Below are 13,111 nucleotides of genomic sequence, written 5' to 3'. Positions count from 1 at the left end.
TGTTGTAGATATTTATAGGCTTTCATATTAATTAAAGCCTACACACATACACACACACATGCACGTGCACATCATTCTAGCTAAGCTACTTATTCAAGTCAACCAAAAAATTGGGTTGAGGCCTTAACAATAGGCAAGGTACATTGTGCCCACATGTTCACAGAAGTTCTATGTCAAAAGTTCTAGGTCATGCCATAAGTAAAAGAACCCCCTCCTCATGTACATTACCTAGCTTTATCCCACCTTATGAATCAACGATGTCTTCCCTTCGATAATCCTAAACCCCACCTTTGCCTGAACAGACAAAAGCTTGAAAAATCCCATGACCCCTCAATATCCTCACCTAAGGCACCCATGGAGAATCATTTTACCATCCATGAGCCTCTTTCCCACCACAAGAGTAACCATGACAGGTGACTCAACAAAGCGCCACAATCCTAATTCCCCAATCCACTTAGAAGAAGACCCTCCTATCTCAAGAAGTGAAGTGTTTGAGCCACATGACTTCTTCACACCAAAAGACACCCTAGGGAGAGGTGCATGCATGAAACAAAAGGTGAAGCTACCCACTACAAAAGTTAATAAAGTGACAAATGTGCATCCTCACTCCCCCCCCTTTTCTTCTCTCTCCGTAAATATCTCACCCAATTCCACATCATATCAACTACTATAGCATCTATGTTGGCCTCCCACCACAATCCAGACCATCCCATGCCTACCTCTGATTAACTCTCAAAGGAAGCCCGTAGATTGGTCTCTCACGAACCATCTTACTTCATAGCATGTGGGCACATGAATGACCTTCTATCTCCCCTAAGCATTTCAAAATTGAACTCATTGGTGGGTTGAGCTTATCAAGTATGTGGTTGAGACATCCAAGAGGCACATACTATGGAATCAACATGAAAAGTGTTGGGATGATTTTATCTAAGATGAATGTGAGAAGCTCAACCATTCCCAACAGTAACTTTAGGTAGCAAATGAGACATCTAAGAGGCACAAACTACGAAATCAACATGAACTCAAGTGTCATGATGACTTTATCTAAGATGAATGTGAGAAGCTAAACCATTCCCAACAACAACTTTAGGTAGCAATGAGAAGATTGCCAAGTTAGAAGCCAAGCTCTAAAATGCAAAAAGAGAAGTCTACAAGCTTGACAATGAGCTTGTAGCTGATACAGAGGCCACCCAAGCTCTAACTCTCTCATGAATGCCCTTTGGCTATAATCATAAGAACTAGAAGCAGCCAATGCAATGGCCTTGGCACATGAAGCCCACAAGGAGTAACTCCTAGAAGAGGTGAGGAAAGCTAAAGCGCAGAAGAAGCCCAAGCAATAAATGCTGCTAACCAATTTACGAAAGAATGGTGTGAAGATGCCCTAGTGACAAACTACGGAGAGGCAAGAAAGGCCTAACCAAATTCCATGATGAGTATAGACAAGCCATGGAGAAAAAGCCTACCAAGAGCTCCTCTAATACAAAGAAAACCCCATTACCAAGGCACACACAAAAATTCATAAGCTGCAAGCCATTACCTCGAATGATACCCTCTTAGAAGGGCACGACCAAAAGAGCTCGAGATTCTTCTTGTGTGGGCAACCAACCTTGATACCTCACCTTATCCGCATTAATTGTACTCCTTCAATTCAACATCTCTTTATTCGACCTAATCTCAACCCCCCACCTTGTCCACCATCCTTGCCTACATATCAACACCTCGTGGGCAACAGCCTTGCCACCCTCTTCTTCTAGAACTAATCTATTTATTTCCTGGAAACCACCCTCCTTTACTCCATCAAAGGGTGGTGCCACTTGTTCATTAACTCTCAGTACCCCTGGCCTCACCTACCCCCTTGCCGCCGCCGCCCGCAGCTATACCTCATCAATGAAGATTTGAGCCACTCCACCTCATGCTAGCCATGAATAGCCTTGTACCTCACTGATGATGAGTGAAGTTAATCTATAGTAGCTAGCTTTGCCACATGCCTAAGAACTAATCCTTTGACTATACCAAATAGTTTACATATACTTGGAATAAGCCCTCATAACCATAGATACTAACATTCAAACCATTCAACCTCTCCATTCACAAGCCATAAACCTTCAAATGAAGAGGATGATCTTGAAGACTTTAGAAGGCAAATAGGGGGGCTAGCCATCTTCAAGAGAGAAGAAGATCTATAAGGGAGCTGATGAGGCCACTCTTTTGGAAATTTGGGTACAAATAAGATCCCAAGGAGCAAAACCCAAACTAAAAAATGAGTGATCTCAAAGCTACCCCACCAACCACACTCTCTCATTCACACCTTTGGCCACATATACATAGGTGCTCGCAATAGCACACCAAGCCTCATCTCATCAACATCTAGGTGCACCTTTGGGGGGGCATGGTGGCAAAACTCTAGCCTGTGGTATATGACCCATCGCATGAATCCTCTTTAAATCTGCAAGAATCTCCAAAGATTTGTAAAGAAAATAACTCCTTCCAACCTTCATCGGACCATTTTCCTCCTCTTTAATGACTTTCACAATCATCAAAACATGAACCTCACCACCAAACGAGCAATAAACAAGCAACACCAAAGCAACCCATGTGTGAAGGTGGCGGGCTGTAACCACTAGAGTAGCCATTGCCAAGATCAAGAAGACTAAGCTTAAAAGGATGGCTGGTCACTACTATAAGGTTTGCAAGATGCACGAGTTTGAAGGTTGTAGTGGTTACATGTTGCAATTAGCTCACAGCTAGTAGTTGATAGCTAGTGATGTGAAGCCTAACATAGTCATAGTTCTTAGGAAGTCATAGCCTTGTGTCGAGCAGTTGCTCTGTAGTGATCCTGTACTGATTCTGGAAGTAATACAGTAAACAAAGAGCAATGTTGCCATTTATTATATCTCTGTGTACTCTTTGCTATGTGTTGAATAAGGTGTTGTGCCCAGTGGCTCAGTGGCAACTGAACACTCAGTTGGACCACCTTTCACATCATGGGCACCACCTCGGTACTGCACATGTGAAGGTGGCGGGTTGTAACCACCAAAGTAACCATTGCGAAGATTAAGAAGACTAAGCTTAAAAGAATGGCTGGTCCCTACTGCAAGGTTCGCAGGAGCAGGATGCACGAGTTTGAAGGTTGGAGTGGGTGCTACCTCACAGCTAGTAGTTGATAGCTAGTGATGTGAAGCCTAACATAGTCATAGTTCTTAGGAAGTCATAGCCTTGTGTCAAGCAGTTGCTCTCTGTGTAGTGATCATGTATTGATTCTGGAAGTAATACAGTAAACAACGAGCAATGTTGCCATTCATTATATCTATGTGTACTCTCTGCTATGTGTTGAATAAGAGTGATGTGTCTCTATTTTAATAAACATGATGTGCATGTGAAAGAGAGTGAGAGATTTACATAGCGGAGTGAGAGTCTGTGAAGTTATAAAGTGGAGCGATGTTCTGTGTGTCCCCATGACCACTCTAGAGTTGGTGTTCGAATTTAGAAGCTCTGGCGGGTGGCTACAAATTGGTGAGAAACGCATGGCGATCTTGCTGGGGACACTCTACTGCAACTTTGCTGGAAAAACTTCCTCCTGAGGGAAACCTCTACTGCAACTAAGCCGAAAATATTTTTTGGAAAATTGTAACGGAGTGGAAAGTCTCCACTGAGTAGCATTCTACATCTTCAAGGAAAGGAAACTCTGAGAGAGAAAGTTCTGTTTTCGCACAAGCTGATCTTGCTAGAATTAGATCCCTCAAACAAGTTTGCGGAGAAGTCATAGAATGGAAGGGATTTTCTGAGGGCAAGTCAGTGCGGAGAACCTTCCACCACATAACCCAACCAGCAAAAATGGAGTCAAGAATGCTTTCCATGTTATTGTGAACCTGAGAATGGAGAGAAGTAATGCCTTCCAAGAAACCCTCTAGGAAGCTCATAGCTGGGAGTGTCTCGCACCATCAACCAGGAAGATAATGTGGAAACTTCTACAACCCCACACAAGTAAGAGGGAGCATCAGGTTTCAAGCACAATTTGAACCAAGAAAAGGAGTGCCAAGAGCTAGGATCTATGCACAGTCTAGGTCTAAAAGCTTAAGAAGGGTGGAGCAAGAAAACTAGGAAAAACAACCACAACAATAAAACCCCCGGAAAAGGTTCGAGGGAGCCATTAGCCAAAAATTTCCCGGTGCTATCAAGAGAGAAAGGGGAAGATGCAAATCTGCATGTAAGGAGGTTTGAGCAATACTGGAAAGTGGCGAGACCTCAAGATGTGGAAGAACCAGAGCCAAGTGAAATCCGCAAAGATGCTTTCATGAACACCTTCAAAGATAGAGCCATGGAGTGGGTGTCAAGATACCAAGACAACCATTTCCAAACTTATGAAGAGGTCATGATTGCTTTTATAGGGAGATTCCGCAAGATAAAACTTGCACCTCAACTATGTGATCAATAGAGAGAACTCTGACAAGAAGACATGGATGTAGAGGCCTATGCAACAAAACTGCTGAGCTTTAGGTAGAGAGTGGCAGAACAAACCTGACCCTCAATGCAAATAGTTACAAATTGGTTTGTCCAAGGGCTTAAGTAGGACATCCATGCAGTAATCAACACAAAGCAAGCACGGAAACTGAAGAGGATTTATATTTTCCTAACCCAGAGACGACAGCATAAGTGGTTTGCAGCAGGGCAGTATACATCCATGCCTCTGGAAATGGTCAAGCTGGTCAAAAGGGTAGAAAAAAGAAGCTGAGAAAGAAGACAAAAGAGGAAGCCCAGGAAAAGTGTCACAAACTAAGGAGGATGATTCAAGTGACACCTCACAGGACACTCCAGTGTAGTAGTAAAGAAAAGGAAGGACAAAAAGCGGAAAACCACGAAGGCAAAAATGAGCCTCGGAGAACTTGTTCTGCAAGTAAAGCAACTTTGATGCAAGAGATGAAAAAGAGCAAAAGGTCAAAATTCCACAAAAATGTGTTCTACTCTTAGTGGTGCAAACAAGAAGTTTACCTCAAGGAGGAATATAAAATGCCACCAATGTGGTACCATTTGTAACATATACAATCATAGTACATGGAACCATAGGTACAACATGAAAAATAAAGCTCCCATGGTGAATAGAATGGAAGGAGTGGAAAAAAGACCCCCAGGAATGGGAAGGTACGGGAGTAGAGGCTGCAAAAATTACTTAGGAAGAAGAAGCCAAGGACATGCCGGTGGTTCTACAATCTTTACATGCTACTATTGTCAACAGCTTGGGCACACCAAGATGGAATGTGCCATGAATAAAAAACATGATGGAGAAAGATAGGCGAAATTAATGAAACTCAAAGAAAATCCACCAAGTGCCATCATGATGTAGGCAGATGACATATAGATGGAGGTTCAAGATATCTTGCCTATGGAATTTGTGGTGCCTAGTTTGAGAGTGGTGATCCAAGAAAAGCTACCAATGGAAGAATCCTGGGAGCACAGAATACAAGAGCTCCTAGCCTTAGAAGAAGAAAGACAACTTAGCTTTACAGGCAAAGATAGTGCAGCGGAGAAGGAAATCTTCGGTTGATAAGCATCTATCTCAAACATAAAATTTTCAAGCAAGGAGACATGGTATTGGTTTACAACTCCAAGTTGGGATCGCACCCCAAAAAGTTTAAAATCCAGTTGGATAGGACCATTCATGGTGGTGAAAAACTCGGTCAGTCAGAATGCCTTCACATTAGAAAGCCTGGATAGTATACCTCTCTATGTTAATGTGGTGAAGATAGACATAAGGGAGTGGGGGTGGATCTAGTCATCGTGGGTCTACTAGATTGTGGTGTAGGCTCATCACATCCATAGCTTGATAGGTCTACACCACTTGGGCCTGCACCGTGCTGGCCTTATGGATAAGAGCCTTATGCATGAGCCTTATGCATAAGCCATAAGCCCTATGCATACACATAAGACTTATACATAAGCCTATAAGGCAAATGTATAAGAGACTTAGAGCATGCATACTGATCTTAAATCTCACAAGCACCCAAGGGTGCAAACAAGAAAAGCATAAATAGAAAAAGAGCTTGTGCGTAAGATCTTTACCTTGAGTGGTTGAGAAGAGCTAGGCTCAAAAAAGGTGAGACGTATAATACAAATGAGGTAAGCATGAGATCAATATCAAGGCTATGATTTAGGCTTTATATATACACAAGCCTAGGCTATATATATGCATAAGAGCGTTATGCATGTTTAAGCGTGTATGCATGCAATATACAGGCATAAGAGCGTTATGCATGTTTAAGCGTGTATGCATGCAATATACAATGCATTATGCATAAGGCTTATGTATAATGCTTTTATGAAGCATTTTGCATAAGGCTTATGTATAATGCTTTTATGAAGCATTTTGCATAAGATTTTAATGCATAAGCCATAAGCCTTATGCATAAGGACCTTAATATGCATATGTGCCTTATGTATAAGCCATAAGCCTTATGCATAAGAGCCTTATATATGAGCCATAAGCCTTACACATAAGAGCCTTATACATGAGTTGCATGAGCCTTATGCATAAGCCCCTTATATGCCTCATTTCTTATGTATAAGCCATAAGTCATAAGCTTTATGCATAGAACATCCACCTTATGCATAAAGTATACATAAGGCTTATGCATAAGTCCCTTCTATGCCTCATGCCTTATGCATAAGCCCTAAGCCTTATGCATAAGAGCCTTATGCAGAAAGTATACATAAGGCTTGTGCATAAGAATCTTATGCATAAATTATACATAAGGCTTATGCATAAGAGTCTTATGCATAAGCCCCTTATATGTCTTATTCCTTATGCAGCATAAGGCTCTTATGCATAAATTATACATAAGGCTTATGTATAATAGCCTTATGCATGAGCATAATCCTTATGCATAAATTATACATAAGGCTTATGTATAATAGCCTTATGCATAAGCCTATGGGTCATATGTATAAGCTTATGAGGCATACTCTATACATGTAGGCCATATGCATAAGCCTCATGCATTAGGCATATAATGCATAAGCCTCATGCATGAGATATATGATGCATTAGGCTCATGCATTAGGCATATAATGTATAAGGCTTATGCATGAAGCTTATTCATAATGTATAAGACTCATGCATGAGGTTAATGCTTGCTCATGCATGAGTTTGCATAAGCCTCATACATTAGGCATATAATGCATGAGGCTTATGCATAATTCATGAGGCTAATGCTTGCATAAGGCTCATGCATGATAAGGGTTATGCAAGCATTAGCCTCATGCGTTATGCATGATACATTACATAATGCATAATCCTCATGAATTAGCCTCATGCATGAGGCTTACATATGAGCCTCATGCATAAGCCCTAAAATATAAATAAATCCTAAAACATATAAAAGTCTTAAAAACAAAAAATAAAAAACATAAGAGGCTAAAGCATGAGGCCATAAAAAATAAACATTAGGCTAATGCATAAGGCCATATGTATGAGGCTCATGCATAATGCATGAGGCATATAATTCATAAGCCTCATGCATCAGTATGCTCATGTATTAGGCATGAGGCTCATGCATGAGGCTTATGCAAGCATTAGCCTCATGTGTATATGAGTATCATACCTAATGCTTAATGCATAAGCCTAAACCACATAAGCTTAAGCCTCATAGATTAGCCCAAGCCACATGCATTATGTTAATATATGATCCCTATGCATGAGGCTTAGCCTCATGCATAAACCCTAAAACATTAAAAAATCCTAATATATATAAAAATCTTTTAAAAAAACACAAGGTAAAAGAGAGATTTCTTATCTTATGAGGCTTGAAAGTCTTCACTTGAAGATCTAGAAGGAGACCCTACAAAATCAAACCAAGATGAAACAAAATGAGTATAAAACATTAAGAGGAGAAGTCTCTCTAACCTAACCCTAATAGAAAGCTTATGGCTTATAGAAAACCCTAGCCCTAGATTCTAAATAGAAGCCCTAATAGAGAGCTTTCCATCAAAGCTCTATGTTAGAGATTCCGTGGAGAGTTTTCCATCAAAGATCTCTATTAGAGCTTTCATGCGCATAGAAGGTCTATGCATAGAGCTACTGTGCAAAAAGAGCTTCATGTATTGAAGCTCTTTGCATGCAAAACATACAAAAATTAAAGGCATATCAAAACCCTAAAGGTATAAGAGAAAGGCATGAGTTCCTACCTCAAGAGGCTTGTGAGTGTTGATTTAAAGCTGTAGAAGAAGAGCTTACAAAATAAAAAAATCAAATTAGTAATTAACATCTTATTAATACTCAAACAAAAAACTTAAAAAGTATATTGTGCAGGAAGAGCAGAATAGGATAAGTGAAAGAGGAGAAGAGCAAAGTGAGTCTCCCTAACTTTAACCCTAATAGAAAGTGACCACTATTTTCGGCACCAAAATCAACAATTTCAAAGTGTTCTTCATCGACAAATTTAATATTTTATGTTTTGAAGCAAGGCATTTCTTAGCCTTTTTCCTTCATTTAATATATCTTTTGCAAAATGTGTATAGCTTATGTAGAAGGTCCTCAAATTTGTAAAAGCCAATGCACATTTAAATTTGCTCATTTCTTTGGTAGAATGAGAACCTTAAGTAGAAAATGAAACTTCAAATTGAAGTCTTAGGATAAAGAAAGTTACTCTTTTTAAATTTGAATAAAATATCAAGAAAAGGTGGTTTGCGTGGTTGGAGAAGTGCATGACTACTTTCTTATGAAAAGAGATTGTGTCTTTCTTTTTTTCCTCTCTTCCACTTTCTTGCTTCTTGCATTTCTCTATCTTGTACAATAATATCTTCTGTTAGTGATGGGGAGAGAGAATAAGATCAAGAAAGTACCATAGCTTAGTTGTGTGTGTGCGAAATGCCCTCCGTGTAGTCCAATTTTTGGGTAAAAATCCAGCAAAGTATATGTTGAAAGCTTAACTTTAAGCTTTGGTAAGGAGATAAAGAAGATAATTAGCACAAGAAAATTTCCAAAAATCACACACACAACTAAGCTTTGGTGCTTTCCTAGAATAATACTCACTAGCCAATTGCATCTTGTGGTGCATTTGGTTAATGAAGTGGCACTTTATGGTGTTGTTCATGTTTGATGGATGTTTTTCCTTGAAAGGTTCATGAAAACCTTAAATGACTTTGTGAGACAAACAGTAAGGCCAGAAGCAAGCATGGTAGAGGGATGGTTAATGTAAGAGTCTCTAATATATCTCTCTCTCGAATAGATCCTTCGATGCCATGATTATGGAGAAATGATAAGGATGACCGACTAATCATGAATATGCCACAAGAAAAAGAAAGGCAGCAAAGAATGGATGAAGCATTATGCAAAAAGATGAATCCATTATGTATTCTAAATAGTCATATGACAAAGAAGTGGATTGGGAGATACAAGGATGCAATCAATAGAAAAAATGATGAGGGAAGAGCTTTTAGAAGAGCAAATAGATTCTGGCCATTTCCAACCGGCTTAGAACCTCTCCCAAGTGTGATAGATATAGAATGGCTTCATAAGGCAATATTAAAGGCATTAAAAAACGGAGAGATAATCACAAGAGAAGAGCATGAGTATGCATGAGGATGTGACCCTCAAGTAAGTATATCCTTCATCTCTTTCTCATGCTTTGATTATTATATACCTTGTTTAATTCATTATACTAAATATTATGCTTTTGATTAATTTTAGTAATTAATTTTAGTACAAATTATATAATGCAATATGGTAAGAGGGAAGGCACTTTTGCACGAAGCATGTGGATTCTAAAAGAAACACTTTTTATTGTGGTGTTATGGCAACTTTTGAGCAAGAAAGTTAAGCTACTAGACATGATACTAATGTCATAGAGGACAATGTTGAGTATTGTGAAACTATTCAAGATATTCTTGAGATTGGGTTTAGATCATTTAGTCTATTCATCTTTGATGTCAATTGGTTCAAGGTGATACATACAGGTGTTCAAGGTGATACATACAGGTGTTCAAGCTCTGTGAAGAAACATCCAAATGGTTTTTTTTAATTGATTCCACCAAGTTTTGGAATGATAAAAAAGATACTTTCATACTACGTGAACATTATCAATAGGTTAGTACCCAAACCAATCACAACCAGTAAATCATAATGTAATATAATGAATGTGTAGATTGTAAGCTTGATTAATGATAACCCCTTTGCTTTGTGATTTTAGATTGTGTTTCACGTAGGTTGAATTGATTCAAAGTGGTGGCATGTTATACAAGTTTCCCCTCATTCAAAACATATCTTTCAAGATCAAGATATTGAGGTCAAATCTCTGGATGAGGTGCAAGTACTACCTTAAATTGACTCATTGGAAGAAGACGATGATCAAAATTGACAAAAAAATTTGGAGGATACCGATCAAGAGCGTGAGGAGAACATCATTTCGAAGAAGATGATAAGTCACCTATCGAATGATAATGCTTTATTGGATACTGATAGTGGTATTGACATTGAACCTCATCTTTTCATTGAGATTTCATTAGATGTAGAGATTGGATCTATTACAAGATGGGATGGATTCATGATCTCAAAATTGTTTATGTAATCGTTCTATTTAAAAAAAATCTTTCAAACTATATTTATTTTGTTTTTCAAACATGGCTTTAAGGGTTCCAAAGGATGTTTTTTTTCAAACCATGTTCCCTTTTTGTATAAATTTGATATGTATACCCTAAAAAAAATCCCCATTCACTCTTTGAAAAAATTTAATAGTGTACCAACGAAATTTCCCCTATTATGGTTACTACTCAGCAATGAAATTTCCCCTGCTATGGTCACTATAGCAGTGAAATTTTGGTGCTACACTATTATTAAAATGTTATGTAACAGTGACATTTCACTACTTAATTTGCTACTTAGCAGTGAAATAATGTTGTTGAGTAGAAATGAAATAACGTTGTTCAGAGCAACAAAAAGCCTCGATACTCCCACAACCTCAATGTTGTTGGAATGTTGCTAGAAAACACTGCAATGCCTTGACATGTTGTAGTACGATCCATGTGCTTAGTGTCCACAAAGGGAGGTAACTACTAAATCCTTCCATGTGCTCAATGTCCACAAAGGGAGGTAACTACTAAACCCTTCCACCATGATCTTAGACAAAGTAAGAAAGAACTACTTTTCACTATGGTGACAATGCTAGGACATTGAGAAGAAGAAAAGTGTGAAGAAGCCTAAGGAAAGGAAATGATAGAGTCCTTGTTCAAAATGGTTTTGATGAAGAGACTACTATTACCTCTCCCACTATAACTAAAGGCTTTGGAACACAACAAGAGGAGGAACGAGGTCGATATAAGACTGCCGCATGCCAACTATAGTGTCATGGAGTTGCTGGGGTATAAAAATTCATAATAGGATTGGTAGATTGCACCTGCAAATATGCAGAGGAGAATAATACCATCCTGGTTGAAATGCTCAATACTTTCCCACACCCCCAAAGCACTAATATATGTAGTACTATAGATGTAGGTGCAAGAGGAGGCATAGGAGGAGGCCTTGCCACATTCTTACCCACTTTTATATCCACTATAGGTGTAGATGTAAGAGGAGGCATAGGAGGATCCCTTGCCACATTTTTACCCACTTTTATATCTACTCACAAGGACATGTAGATGAGCTCATTGGACTAGTGGACTAGGTGTAAGACTAGAGGCAACAAGAGGTGTAGGTGTAGGTGTAGGTGCAAGAGGAGGCATAGGAGGAGGCCTTGCCACATTTTTACCCAACTTGTATATGCACTCAAGTCAAAGCAAGGAGATACGAATGAGTTCATTGTACAAGTGGATCAAGTGCAAGACTAGAGGTAACAACTCACTTTAAGAATACTATAAGGCTAAGCTTAGAAGGTAGTATGAGGTTATGAAAGAGTAAATTCCAAAATACATACATGTCTATAAGGCAGTGGCTCACTTTAAGAATATTGTAATGAACTAAGCTTAGAAGATAGTAGAGGCTACGAAAAAGTGAAGTCAAAGAGACACACGCATCTACACTCATTGGGTGGAAGAAGAATTGAAAACCATAGAGAACAACTATAAAGAAATGATCACCCTCTAAACTAAGTTTGGTCAACTTTTCGAGTTGTGAAGATGACTAGGATCCCTATGTCGAGATGAGGCCATCGACTAAAATGAACATCCTAGATATGGAAACCTAGTAGCCAAAAACACAAAAACAAAACTATTTCAAAGATGGGTGGAACATCAAGAACTTCCAAGCGATGCTATAAATGGAGATTGGTCTCCATACTACACCTACATGCCGTTGGCTCCTATGATACCAAGCCCAAAGTATCATAGGAGCCAAGGAATTCACAGATGGACCAAATAGTTTGGGTAGAATATTAGAATGTTGTGTGTGTGTGTGTGTGTGTGTGTGTGTGTGTGTGTGAGAGAGAGAGAGAGAGAGAGAGAGAGAGAGAGAGAGAGAGAGAGTCTAGCTCTTCATTTTGCAAGATCCAACATGCCTCAATTGCCATACCACATTATCCCAACAAAGTGAAAATTAGAACAATCTAGAATTTTGGGGTAGATGGATAGATGTAGGTCACTATACTATTGGAATGATCGAGCAGTGCAGCTATAAAAGCATGTAGATTATATCATTTGTAGCATTTTGGTAGTTTTATAGTGCTTGATAAATGTTATGTAACTCTTGATAAATGTTTCCAATCCATAAGAAATTAGTATTCCATAGAGCTTGTGGAGTAGACTTCTAGGATAGTATGTATTGCCTAGCTAGTATAGGATCAATTTCTTGATTTTGAATTGTTAATTGCTAGTGTTCTTCCGATCGGAATGAGGCTGAATTGGAGAGGGGTCCCTCATGCTTACCCCCTATGCAATCTCAAACATGAAACCCTATACCACCTATGGGCCTGTTCTTATGCTTAGATACTTTGGAAGGTGGTGTGAGAGAAATGGTCCTATCTTTGGCTATGCCAAATGTCATTCTAGATTTGGCATCCAAGCTGGGAAAGTTGTGTGTATGGGCAAGATCAATGGGAACATGGAAAGAACCCCCATGGCTAAGCAGTAGTTGAAGGCAAAGTGCAGCATCAAAGAGGTTGATGGGTGTGTTTTGGCCTCCTCCTCCAAC

This window comes from Cibotium barometz, chromosome 15, assembly GCF_041138505.1.
Source record: "Cibotium barometz isolate CiBa-2024 chromosome 15, ASM4113850v1, whole genome shotgun sequence".
NCBI classification, from domain to species: domain Eukaryota; kingdom Viridiplantae; phylum Streptophyta; class Polypodiopsida; order Cyatheales; family Cibotiaceae; genus Cibotium; species Cibotium barometz.
The sequence above is the reverse complement of the archived record's forward strand: the minus strand, read 5'-3'. Positions refer to the sequence as shown.